The following is a 14,426-nucleotide window of genomic DNA, read 5'->3' as shown; positions in this document are numbered from 1 at the left end:
GAAAAAGCCTATAGTTGCTGGTTTTAGCACTTCCGGCACCTATAGTGGTGATACCTATTTGATGTTTTGTAGTAGTGAACCCTCCTCTTTTTTCTATATTAATGAAGGACATAATAGTCTTTTAACCTCTTTCTTCATATATCTTTGACTAGCTAAAACTATATTTATTCGGGAACAGAGGAGTACAATCCAATAAGCCATATCCCCTTTTATATGTGTCGTCGTTGTAGAAAATTAAAGATTTAATAGTCATTATTTTTAGTCAACTGTAGCATGAAAGATGCCTTTTATGTTTTGTTCTTTAAATATTTGGCCTTCTTTGTGTTGTAATGAGTTTTCACTTGATGGTGACATTGGGTTGTGTAACTACTGTACTACTTCCTCCGATCCAAAACATATACTCCTATATTGATCAATGGATGAATCTAGATAAGACTAAAAAATCTTACAATTTAAAACGGAGGGAGTACATAGTGCTACAAAACCACATGTACTGGTTGCAGTTGTGTGAATTTGTACTTAGGCTAGAGTTTGGGACATTAATAATGTAAAATACTACTCCCTCCTTCCCTAAATATTTGACACCTTTGACTTTTTTAAATATGTTTGACTGTTCATCTTATTCAAAAAATTTTGTGAAATGTGTAAAACTATATGTATACGTAAAAGTATATTTAACAATAAATCAAATGATAGAAAAAGAATTAATAATTACTTAAATTTTTTGAATAAGAACGGTCAAACATTTTTTAAAAAGTCAACGGCATCAAACATTTTGGGATGGAGGGAGTAATTGATTGGAAGATCTAGCTAATGGCCTAAATTCTCAATTAAGCTACTACATATATTCGGCCACACACATTAATTACACAGATTTATATGATTATGATCGACCACCTTTTGACTAGCCATAATTGGCTAAGTAATATATATATATATATATATATATATATATATATATATATATATATATATATATATATATATATATATATATATATATATATATATATATATATATATATATATATATATATATATATATATATATATATATATATATATAACTAAACTAAGTTTGTTTGCATGAATGGTCAAGATTAATCAGGACCATGAATCCATATATGTACTTTAAAGGACGACACACACCAAATTAACTTTCATATTTTTAATTCTCCTAACTCCGTACATGCATCATTAAATAACTTTTCAGCTAGCAATTAACCAAAAGTAGAGATGTGCAGGGCAACTGAATGCATCATGCATGCAAACTGGCCTCTGTCAAGTCACACACATAGCCAGCTCTCAATAACCATGCAATGCACATGCCTTACCATCCTATTACATGTACAGTATGCAATCTAGTAGCACACACAGACCAAGCACTAAACTGAATTATTGCATATTTTTGCACTGCTGCCCTCTCTCTGCAAATTCTGCGTCCATTCATCATATCAAGTTGCTAATCCACCATTGCAGGATCTTTGCTTATATTCCTGGCAGCTTTTATATGCTTCTCTACTGATCGACTTGCCTGCCATTCTCTGAAGAACCAAGAGAGAGACGACGACGACTTCTTCTCTGATGCACTTTCTCCCTTGAATTATTTCATGTTTGATGCACCATCGATCAGTCACTTGATAGTATATCTTAATTAATTCCTAGAAATCCTCGTGTATGAGTGTCTCCCGTGTGCCTGGGTGACAGTGATGAAAGAACTGAACTGAACTGATCTGATCTTGTTGCTCTCTGCATTTGTTAGGAACTCTTTCTCTCTGTCTCTCTGATGATCAGTGCTTCAACTTAATATTATATCTAAGGTGTGATGAGGAAATGTGATTGAGAACATCACGTTTTTCTGTTCTTGAATAAACTATATTACACTTACATCACTTCTAATGCAAGGTTAGTTAGATCATCGATCGATATCTAGTACACGCAGAAAATATATAAAGATCTAGAACTGTATCTAAGCTACAGAAAATTTGATGTTTAGAACACAATATCACATTATGACATTGAAAAGTGATTAGTTAAACAATTCATCCACCTATGTGAATAACTGGAAAACAACCTTTTTCTTCAGTTCGTAGTTGGGAAAGTGTTGGTTCAGAAAGAAATAATGATCGTTGATCGATCAGCAGGCATGAACAAGCACACATCTTAATTAATTGGCATGAACACCTAATTTTGAGATTAACACCTTTAAATAATCTCACTTTCATTTTCCACATACACAGATTGCGCCGAAACTTTTTCTCCTCTTTTCCACGGGCACAATATGTGATCATGAGGTAAAGCCTGCATTTGTGGGGTTTAGTGGAACTGGCATCCCTTTGGATGCAAGGCACATCACCAAAGCCCAAGAAAAAGATACATAATGCATATCTTTTCTTTGCTCGGTTCATGCTTTGCCCCCTAACACTAGGGGCTCAGTGCTCCAAAGCAATGTGCTAATAAAACTAACTTATCTCAGGTACCCCACTAAGTACTCTCCCTAATGGTAGTTGTGTGATCAGTGTAGCTAGCTAATTAAATGCGTTTTCTCTGAACTTCAGTCTGAAGTCTGAATTTCATTATTTGGTTTGGTATATCTCAGTTCTTTTGAGGATCCTTGTAACAATTGGTTTGGTCGTATTAGTACTCCGTCCAGTTTGTATATAACCATGGAAGTTTCAAAAAGTAAAAGATGTGCATGATAAGAGGAAAAAAAGGATCATCAGTTAAATAATATGAGAACAATTGTTAATTTGTATTGTGCACATGCATGCACATATATATAGCCTTTTAGGTAAAATTCCATTCTTTGTGGATGTGTATTTTAGTGCTGACAGCATGTGTAGCTTGTAAGCAACATACAAACCCCAGTTTGTCAGACATGCATAAGGACCTTTTCTTGGACGTTTTTAGCTACTACTAGAGTACTCTAAAGACCAAAGGAACAGCAGAAAGAATTTAGATAGGGCCTTTAATTAGTGTGTCATCTTCTATGTCCCCAGGGGTGCAATAATGCATGTGGTCTTTTTCATTTTTGGCTCTAACTTGCATATATACTCCCTAGAGCTTAAAGTTTGCATCATAGAAACAGAGATTACAAGTACCAGGGAAGGTCTCGCGTGTATTATAATTATGTTGTCTTCCTTCGATCAATGTATCCAAGTAAAACTGTCACTGCACTAATTAAATCCCCCTTTCCTTGTCAATGACACTCCGTACCATATTGGCAATGTACTCTGCTGTCCCTAAATAAAGCATTTATAGGATTCAACTTTGTATACAACATAAAAGTTTCTAGGATTAATTCTAATATAGGCAAATCCAAGTATTTTTTTAGCTAATCATATGCTTGGGAAAGGAATCCAAGCAACTCAAAATTCAATATTTAGGCAATAAGATGGCTGAAAGGGAATCTTTTCAATCTATCTATCTATCTATCTTCTATTATATACTAAAAGTCCATTAAACTCCCTACAAACGCTCTAAAACCGCCACGTGGCACTCCTACAAACACTCTCAAGCCGCCACATGGCACAGTCTAATCTCACCGTCGATTTTTACTTAAATTGGTCGACCCGTTATTTTCCACCATTAGATTATATTTATTATTAAATATAATAGCTTCCTCCTCTATGTTACCTATTATTGCTGGAAGGAAAGCACTGAGATAAAAAAAGACAGTAACAAAAAAACAACCATCCGTGCTATTGTCAGGAAAAAAATGATGGTTTCTAGAATAGGATTTTTCTACAACATATAAAGATCTTATCTACTGTTTCCGGAAGGAAAGCAATGAGATAAAAAAAACAAAGCCAAGAAAAACATACGTCCGTGGTACTGTTGGGGAAAAATGACGGTCTTTAAAAAATAGTTTTTCTATAATATAAAGATAAAATATATTATTTGATAAATATAAAATCTATAATAAAAATATATAATATCCAATCAACATTCGTTAAACCATCTTTTATATTTTTTTATTAGAAAAACTTGCATCCGTGGTACTGTCGGAGAAAAAATTGATGGTCTTTATAATAGGACTTTTTACAATATAACGATCTTACCTACCGTTGACGGAAGGGAAGGAAAGCACGTAGATAAAAAAGACAAAGCCAAAAGAAACATATGTAAGTGTTACCGTCGGGAAAAAAAATTAACAGTCTTTAAAATATGATTTTTCTACAATATAAAGATAAATTCGATTACTTCGTGATTTTTTTTAAATGTGCTAAAATATTCCAAGCAAGCTAAATGATATTTTGTGTATCAAATTGACTTTAGATGGTGCTTAATGCACTTTTAGTAGCATGTTGTTCTGGCCTTCTACGCATTCCGGTAACTCCGTTTATTTTCTTTGTGTATAGACCATTCAAAAGGTGAATCATCCTTATATATGAACATTAATCGTCTTTGAATATATTTTTGTTTTATATATATCCATGAAGGATTAAATTTGGAGTCCATTTAGATTTTAGGATATAACAAGACACGGAAATAGGACTAACTAAGCTTGACAGAAAATGTGATCACACCACTACTATGAATCACAAGGCAACCTCTATAGGTGCAATGACCACATCTCAACACAGTGACTAGGAGCTGCATGAAAACCGTATGGCGGAGGAAAAGGAACAATGAGTTTAGCTAGGTCTTACTATTAACGTTTTAAATCATGACTACAGTATTTGCATGATATGGGGATCATTGGTACAAGGGTATATGCGATATTGAAGTAAAAGAGACAGAGATAAGGATTTTTATACAGGTCCGGGCCCCTTCATGGAAGGTAACAATCCTACTCCTGTTGGCCGAAGCCAGTGTTGCTCTTTTTCATCAGAATCACACGAGTACAATAATTGGTATAGCTTATCTAATCGTCGTCGACTTGCGGCATGAACACCAACACGTAGTCGACAACGGGGTAGTCTTCCTCCTTGAAGTACTCGCCGAGATAAAAGATAATGCTAGATCCCTCTTGACAGCCTCCGATGGCACCAGTTTAGTTATGTCTAGGTTAATCTCCGATGTCGATATCTGGCGGCGTGTGTTGGTTTGTTCTAGCTTGTCTTGGTTTGTGTCCCCCCCCTCTCCTCCTAGGGGTCTCGTATTTATACCCATAGATGTTCCCTGTCCAAGTAGAACTAGGGAGACCAATATGAATACAATCCGAGTACGTCCTTATAGTTTCCATGTAGAACTCTTCTTGTCCTTCCTTATTCAGAACTCCTTCTATATACGAGGTATGATTCTGTATAAGACTTGGCATTATGGTGGGCCCCGCCGAGTTTAGTCGATTACTATTGAGTATGTGTTATCCATAACACTGACACTTACGTTTTCATCAACAAGGCCTAAAGCATTCAATAAAAAAGGAAAAAAACACCTTGCTTTCAATTTAATAAGCATGTTTTCTAAACAATTTAGGTCTAGCTCCTTTTTAGATGATGATGATGATGATAATAGATAATTGCTTATATAGATTAATTAAATACTATAGTAGTATATAGCTTAGAGAAATATCAATGTGATACCAACAAAGAATATTTGTTGAGAAAACATACTTCTAAAACATTGTAGAGGCTATCCGATAAATATGATACATTTTCAAATGTAAACCATGATGCATTGCCCGTGCGAATGCGCGGGCTATCTTTCTAGTTAATTTTAATTTTTACGGGAGTATGGTTCGACAAAGAATGTTACAGCACTCCACCCTTTGGAACATGGTGAAGTTGTAGGTACAGAGATTCTTCACCGCACACCAGAATTTAAATCTCGGTGCCAACAAATAATTACACACGGATTAAATTAATCTAATTCACAAGGAAATTCAACTTACAAGGTTTACAGATTTATCTTTAGTCTACATGTATTAATTTAGGCCTTTCTCCAGTAATAGGTACATCCGTCCGGCTTTGTCCGTGTGGTAGCATATAGTATACATATGTGACGACAACATATACAGTGGTCTATGCGCGTACACGTCTCCCTCCCAATCAGATAAAAAATAACTCAAGCAAAAAAAACAAAAAAAAACTCGAGACGGTACAATATGTATAGATACTAGATAGGCAGGGATGAATTAGGGAAATTGGAGAACACTCATGAGATCAAAGGGAGGAGAGGATCATATATAGGATGTGTTTAGTTCACGTTAAAATTAGAAGTTTGGTTGGAATTGAAATAATGTGACGGGAAAATTGAAAGTTTGTGTGTGTAGAAAAATTTAGATGTGACGAAAAAGTTAAAAATTTAAAGAAAAAATTTGGAACTGAACTCGGCCATATTACGATGACCCAAATCCGGATATTCATTTCATTCCATCCTCCTCCTCAGCAGCAGCATATGTACATGAGGGGACCTCTCTGCATTGTTGCACGCGCAGGCTGCACATTCTGCCGCCTCCGTGGACTACCAGCGCGTCTCACTGAGCGGTGGGGCCCACATGGACGGCCAGGTCGGCGTCCGGCGAGGCGAGGCGAGGCTGAGGGGGGTTAGAAGCGCATATGCGGCGTGCGCGGCGCCGGGCGGGCGGTGTCGGCCGCGGGCGCGGCAAAAGCCTGGCCGTCCGTCATCGATCGCTCTGTCTCTCGGGGCCCCAATTGCATACGGTACATTTACATGGGACGCCTACCCCCTGTGTACTGGCAGCGACCTAGCTAGAGCCCACAAAGGAATCCAATACACATCTCGACCTATCTGATCGATCCTATGTCTCGTCGGAAAATGTTGTGCTACGTCATTTGACACGTTTTTAGGGGCAAAATTATGCGAGTTTTGGACCTTGCAATTTGCTATGTGAGTTTCATTCTTGGTCGTCGCCATCTCTAGCGAGTTCCGACAAACTCCGACGAGGCCCAGAGTGGCGATGTTTTGGGGTTGAGGTTAGGCGAGGGGGAGACGAGAGAAGGGGTAGGAAGATGGAGTGCGTTCCCTAGCTCATATAAAGGAATGACTAGAGCGCACAATGACAGTCCAGCAGTAGGCCATTGGCCATGTTGGAGTGGTGTGTCGCTTCAGTGGTAGGGGAGGAGAGGAGGGCGGTGGGCTATTCTATTGACAGTGGCGGGAAAAGCTCGTCATTAAAGTGGTTAGGAGACGATCTGAGGTGGCGGTACATCCAGCGGTAAGAGCCGCTTAAAATGGAGGACAGTGACGCGAGGCACTTGAGGAAAGGGTGGCATTGGGACACCGGTGACAGCGGCGGAGCCAGCTGGGTGGTTGTTTGGGTAACTGTCCAGGCTGTATCGCCGATGTTTCCACTATTCTTCCATTAAAAACATACCTTAAAATTTGCTGATCATTAGCAAACGCTCTTCGTCACTCGGGCTCGACAATGCCGCTAACTCTACCACTAGCCGGCAAGGTGGAGGGGCGACAGGGAGTGAGGCGACAGAAGAATCATGTGATGTGGCTAGAAGAAATGCGTCGAGTCACACAGACAGTTTCATTTAGGTTAATCACAGGGCTCGTTCACTTCATTGAAAAAAATAACATTTGCCAAACTTTGGTAACTACCAAAGTTAAGATGAGGTAGGTGTTGTTTGGTTTGAAACCTTATCAAATTTTGGTAGAAGTTTTAAGAGTAGAAAGTTTCAAAATTATCAATATTTAGTACAGTCATATTGGTAATAAAATGTTTAGTTTGTTACCTTCCTAGAAAGCTCCCCTCTCCCCCGTGTCGCTCTTGCATGGGCGGCTCGGGGGCAAAACCCTAGCCACCAGCGCACCCACTCCCCCCCCCTCCCTCACCTCGCCACATCTTCGTCACCGAAAAGCCAAGAGGCCAACCGAGAAAGTGGTGACAGCGACAAAAAAAAGCCCCGACGAAGCCTTGTCCTCAGTATGGCGGCGGAAGAGGGGCCCTGGTGGCCGGAGGCGAGAAGGTCGCAGAGGATCCGGCACCGCCAGAGATGGATCTGCTCACCCTCTCCTGGCTAGATCCGGATGGGGCGACATCGATGGCGCCATATCGGGCAGGAGGAGGCAGAGACTGATGACACGGCACAGACGAGGGAGCACACTTGTGCAGTAGGAGGCACGGAGTGGCGTAGCCGCGGTCGACGGACGAGATTGGTAAAGAAGAGGCACACATGGTGCGGCTGCAAGAGGAGGCGCAATGCAGGGCAAGCGTGGATGTGGCCGATGGAGGTAGCTGTGCATGATGTGGCCGGTGGCGTGGAAGGAGGATGGCGCGTGTGATGGTAGGGAGGCCGTCGCGTCCTGGGACCGCAGGAGGCTAGCGCGTCCAGTGGAGATGAAGGCCCACATAGTCGGCGGTAGCAGGCGGCCGTTTGGGACAATGGTGGGCTGACGGCAGTCGCGCCGATGGCAAGAGAGGCAGCTAGCAGTGACCAACTACACCGTCAACAGGGAAGTTGGTGAGCTGTGGGAGGTGGTGTGACCGTGTGGGAGACTAGGTATGGGCTGATTGGTGGTGGGGCGCTGGTGCAGCGAAGGTTCGAGTTGGCAGAGATTGTGCAGGTGGTGAAGCTCAAGGGTGGCAACGACAAGTGTGGGTAAGGGTGTTTGCAGGTGAAAACCTAGCTTGGGGTTTCCTCGGCTGGCAACGGTGACATCTTCGGACATCGTGATCCTCCTTGGGATGTTGTCGAGCGGCCACCCTCCCCTCTTGACTGGACTCTCCAAGTGAAAGCCGGGTCCAATTGGACGTCCAACGGTGACGTCTAATTAAGGTACCATGACCTTCCTGAAGGTGTTGCCTAGGAGGTTTGCATTCCTTACCTTCGTCGCCTTTTCTTAGATTGCTCGCCGGTAGTTCTTGGTTGTCATCATTAGGTTGGGGCAAGGGGCGAGTGGTTCTCCTTCTCTCTCACCCTCTCCCTCTCCTCAACCCCTCTATGTGAGGATGACCGGAAACTTTTTGACATCCTTTTGTGTAGAGTCAGTATTTGGTGGGGCGTTTGCAACCCTCATGTGGCCTAGTGGTGATCGGTCATGCTTATCGACGGTTGGTTGGCGCTAGTGCCTTTTCAAGGGTGTTATGTGAGGAGATGCTAGCTCACAGTAGCGGTGGTTTTTTTTTTGTCTTTCATGGATACAGATTTTTATGTTATAATCTTGTAATTTTTTTATCCTATATATGAACTTTCACAGTGTGTGGCGTGGGTCGTTAAGAAAAGATTTTGGTGATATCAAAATTTAAAAATATTGAAAATGGCAATTAATTGAACATGCTACACAGTTAAGTTAAGAACAAATTTTACTTGGAACAGTTTATTCTGATGGCAGATCGAGTTATTAGCGTATCATTATTCCTTTTCTTACGTGCTAAGCCTCTTACTTGATCAGGAGATGCATGATGGTACGTGGATTACCCTGCATTCTCCAATGAGGCCTCAGCGTATACGGTTGGGGTTGCTTTTGGAGTTGCAATCGTCTAGAGAGAGCGATTTTGTTTTATTTATTTATTTATTTTTGAAAGCGAAGAGAGTGAAATAATACATGTGGTACTTATTTTCCTTTTTCGATAGGTCGATTTTGAAATTAAACCAATCGATCATGACATACAAGGCTGACAATAACTCTTGTCGGCACTCCTTACGCTAATTGATGAAATGCGACGGATACCCCGTGTGAAAATTGCGTTTCTTATTATAAGGACTTGTTTAGTTCTTTTTTTAAAAAAAACATCACGTCGAATCTTTGACACATGCATGGAGCATTAAATATAGATTAAAAAATCAATTGCACTGTTTGTATGGAAATCGCGAGCCGAATCTTTTGGCATAATTAGTCCATAATTAGCCATAAGTGCTACAGTAACCCACATATGCTAATAATGGATTAATTAGGATTAATAAATTTGTCTTGTGGTTTCCTGGCGAGTTATGAAATTAGTTTTTTCATTTATGTCCGAAATCCCTTTCCGACATATGGTCAAACATCCGATGTGACAATCAAAAATTTTCTTTTCACGAACTAAACAAGGCCTAAGTTCCACAGCCACTTGCGATCGAGCTAGAAACTACCTTGAGCGAACTATACCTATCTCGACCAAAACTAGTATTTGGTCCAATTGGAAATTAATTCAAGTTGAATTTCTTGAAACATCAATAACTAGTATGTCCAATTGGATGTAATAAAATTTTGAGTTTAACGTGGTGGAGGTGGTGGCAATGCGAATTAAAGGGCATAATATTGAGACTGTTTTTAGGAAAATATTATAGGACAGTGTACTACTATGTATATATATTAGGGTCCCTTGAGACACATGATTTTCAAAACAATGATAGAAAAATGTAGGATTCCGATGCCTTGTCTCCTCGCCGCCTCCGCCGCTGGCATGTAGGAATGACCGTTTGGAGGAAGCATAGGAAAAACACAAAACACAAGAATCAAAATTCCTATGATTTAAGACGATCCTAAGAAATTTCAAATGAATTTGGAAAATCCTTTACTATGTTCCAAATGACCATATAAGAATTCTTTTCATAGTAATCCGACCCTTCAAATTCCTCTAAAATTCCTTCGTTTGAAAGGAGCCTTAAATAAAATAAAAAAACACATATATGACATCACTGAAATGTAGCTAGGGGATGTTTTGGAATGTAGGAATTTTCTAGAATTTTCATATGAAATAGTTCAACTCCCGCAAAAAAAAAAATCTTACGAAAACCATCTATTTCTAAGGAGGCTTAAGAACGGTTCAAGTTGCATAATTTGACCTCATCACATGATTCGATATCTACTTTATAAGAATATGATATAACCTCCCATAGGTTTTATACAAATTTTGTATTCTATAGCTCAATATTTATTAGAAGCTTCTTTGTCGTATCAAATGTTCCTGGTTTAACAACAAAATGATATAGCTAGAAAAGGATGGAGTTATAAATACTGCATGACTAATTAACACTTCATGAGCAAATCTGATGCATCAATCAAACAATAAATAAAGAATCATGAAAAAATAATTAATGGCAAGTAACCTGAGATAGCTATAGCTAGACACCTGCAGGCCAGAGCTACCACCAACAACAAAATCACTTATACTTGTTTGAAACAACAAGATGTTTGTCACGGACTCGGCTAGCTAATTTATATGTTTATTTTCGATGTAGTGGTTCACTAATATCTCACGTTTTACTTTCATTATTTTTCAAGAGTAATAGATCCATATATATGATTTTCATATACGCAATCTCAATATATATTTGATGTTTTGAGAAGTAGTACAAACAGATACTCACAAGTTTTTAAACCAATATTAATACTCCAAGCTGCGGAAATTAGATCAAATATTTGCGCGACCTTTACCAGATTAGAAATACTACAGCACCATATTGTTGGAATATAATAGACGTTAGCATGGTATCTAGGAATCATGTTGATGTTAGTATAATATTGTAGGTGTCAGAATTGATAGAAATCATGTCTAATTCTGTTGTACTATAAATTTAATATCATAGCTATCAGATCTGATACTTACCATGTTTATATCGGTATATAAAGTATTTCATTGGTCCAACTGTGCAGTGTTCTCTTGACTTCCTCTTACGAGAACAAGATATACGATAAAACTCCTTCTGCTTATAAATATTTTGGATAAACTTTTTTAGAACTTTGGCCAATAATGTTTTAAGGGAAAACCCACGATTTTACATTAGAGTAACTTTATGGAAAAAATCTAGATGAGCCATCTTTACTTTGTAACTGTCAAATATTTATCCATGATTCATTTGAGGAAGTATATGTACTCATATTAGGGCTTTCACAGTGGGATGATGTGGTGTTCGGCCTCGAATGCGCATGTAGGAGCAATGGGAAAGAAGAGCGCCACGTGCCAGGGAGGGCCCACAGAAAGGAAGCGCATGTGACCAAAGTAAGCCATCCGTTCTTCGGTTGCATGAGGCAGGGAGATCGCGAGGCGGCCGCGCTGTGGAGCGAATTCCTCGAACTCGTTCCTGCGCTCGCGGGATCTCCCAAAATCGCCCTCGCCCCTCGCCCTCCTTCCCGTGACAGCCGCCCCTTTTTTTTCCTCCCGCGCTCGCCATCCTCCCGCCCTCCCACGCGCTCCTGATTTCTTCACTAATTTCGCATAGCACATCAATTCCACATCAAAGATGCACAATATTGCAATACTTCTCAGAAATCAATAGCTAAACCCTAAGTTCTAGCGGGTTCCCAAATTCCATCAATAAAATTGGTACTATTGAGATCGAACACCTCACCTCAGATGCCGGAGCAGGTGGAGGCGCTGGAGCAGCCGTCAGATGTGCTGGAGACGCCAGCGGGGGCGCTGGAGCAGCCGGCTGTTGCGCTGGAGAAGCCGGCGGTGCCGCTGGAGCAGCTGGCGGATGTGCTGAAGAAGCCGGCAGTGGTGGAGACTGCTGCGATGTCCGGAGCTTCATCGTCGGCGACGTCGGACGGCACAAGGGTGGCACGGGAGGAGGAGGAGAAGTCGATGCGTCGACGGAGGAGGAGAGCTCGGACACGTCCGATCGCGAGAGAGAACGAGTCAAAGGGGCAGAGAACGCCGATTTTGAGGGCACGCACGTAATTTCGTGTTCGCTAGAGAGCTCTGCTCTGTGGGTTTCGGTCACACCCACTGTGAGCTGAGTAGGCAAATGTGTGTCTTTAAATAGGAATGGACCCGGTTTGAGATCATATTGCATTGTGTAGCTTGTGGCTTTTGAAGTTCTTTGTCTATTTGGCATCCCAGGCTAAACAGATTTAGTGGCGCATTGCTCTTGCCCTTGGAGCACATCCATTGAATGGACATGGACATGAATGAGCACAGCCAAAAGTGATGAAGTTCCTTGTGCTTTCCCTGGTCTTCCGCCGGCACAAAAAGGAAAACAAAATTAAATCAGAGCATAAATATTCCACTGTTTTGTTTTCCGGGTGAGCAAGATTCTGCCGTGCAATAAATCTATTTTTCAGGTGCACTTGGCCAAGGCAATACTCCCGATTTTTTGAACATCACTCAACAAGACTATACATTAGAGACGCTCTAAATATATGTTTTTATAACTTAAATCTACTAATATAAACATTTCAGAACCTTCTTCAGTGGGCCCAAAAGTTTCACCCGTAGTGGACTATATAAACCTTAATGCTTATTAGCGATAAAAAATAATTTATAGGTAAAACTTCTCTTTACGAATACTTCAACTAATTAAAAGATTAATGCTATAAAATAAGTTATGATAAAAAACATCAAGTTAATTCTAAAATTAAGTTTTAAATTTATTCTTTTGGCTGTGGCTAGTAAGTTCAAGAGCAAACTTAGATAGAGCTGGAGACAAATTTTTGAATCAACTAGAGTATACTGTACTGGCTAGTAATAGTACAAAGGGTGTGTTTAAATTCAAAAAAATTTCGCCAAAAATGTCACATCAAATGTTTGGACACATGCATGAAGCATTAAATACGGACGAAAATAAAAACCAATTGCACAGTTTGTATGTAAATTGCGAGACGAATCTTTTGAGCCTAATAGCGCCATGATTTGATAATGTGATGCTACAGTAAACATTTGCTAATGACGAATTAATTAGGCTTAATAAATTTGTCTCACAGTTTATAGACGTAATTTGTAATTTATTTTATTATTAGTCTATATTTAATATTCGAATATGTGTCTATACTTGGAAAAAAAATTGGCCAACGAACGAAACCCGGCCAAAGAGCAAATGTGCACAGAGACGAGGGTACTACTAGAAAGCCAGAGAGAAGACGAGGGGGCACCGCATATATACGCGCATGCAGGGAGTGCACTGGCGTAGTCAGTACACAGTATATATGAACAGTTTGTACACAGTCCAAAAGCCAAAGAAACAGACGCATCTTCTGTCTCTGCGTCTCGTGAGCTGATCTTGCAGCTGTTTTGGTGTTGCTCTCTGTGTACAGCTATGTTCCAAAGACGTCCTACCAGGCCAAAGCAGAGAGAGATGCTTATAGCTACTGGCAGCTCTTAAAACAAACACTGTGAGCTAGTGTTCGAAAGAGAAAAAGAAAGAGCCGATGTTAGTCAACGTGTCAATGTGATACACCTCCGTCTAAAAAATCGAATCCTAACTATAAATTTAAATAAGTGTTTATTAGAATTGATAGTAAAAATTTACTCTCATAAAAGTAGGACGTAATCCAAGAAAATCACCCGTTGTTGCAAGGGTGGGCTCAATAGCCATGCATATTTATCAGCCCTCCTCCGAAATGTCTACAAAATTGCTGCCTCCATTTTTAAGCAAGTGACAACGGCTGCTATTTTCTTTCGATCCTTGACCATTCGCCCTTACAAAATACTTACAAAAGCTAAAAATGATGATTTGTTATTAAGTTCAAACAGTAAAATAAAAAAAATAAATTATCAGTTATTAGTATTTAAAAAAGGAGTGAGTAGCACGTTACTTTCATTGAAGTCGGCCAATTACATTAAGACAGGTAACAAGAACGACGTTCAC

The sequence above is a fragment of the Oryza sativa genome, chromosome 3 (assembly GCF_034140825.1).
Source record: "Oryza sativa Japonica Group chromosome 3, ASM3414082v1".
Taxonomy (NCBI): domain Eukaryota; kingdom Viridiplantae; phylum Streptophyta; class Magnoliopsida; order Poales; family Poaceae; genus Oryza; species Oryza sativa.
The sequence above is the reverse complement of the archived record's forward strand: the minus strand, read 5'-3'. Positions refer to the sequence as shown.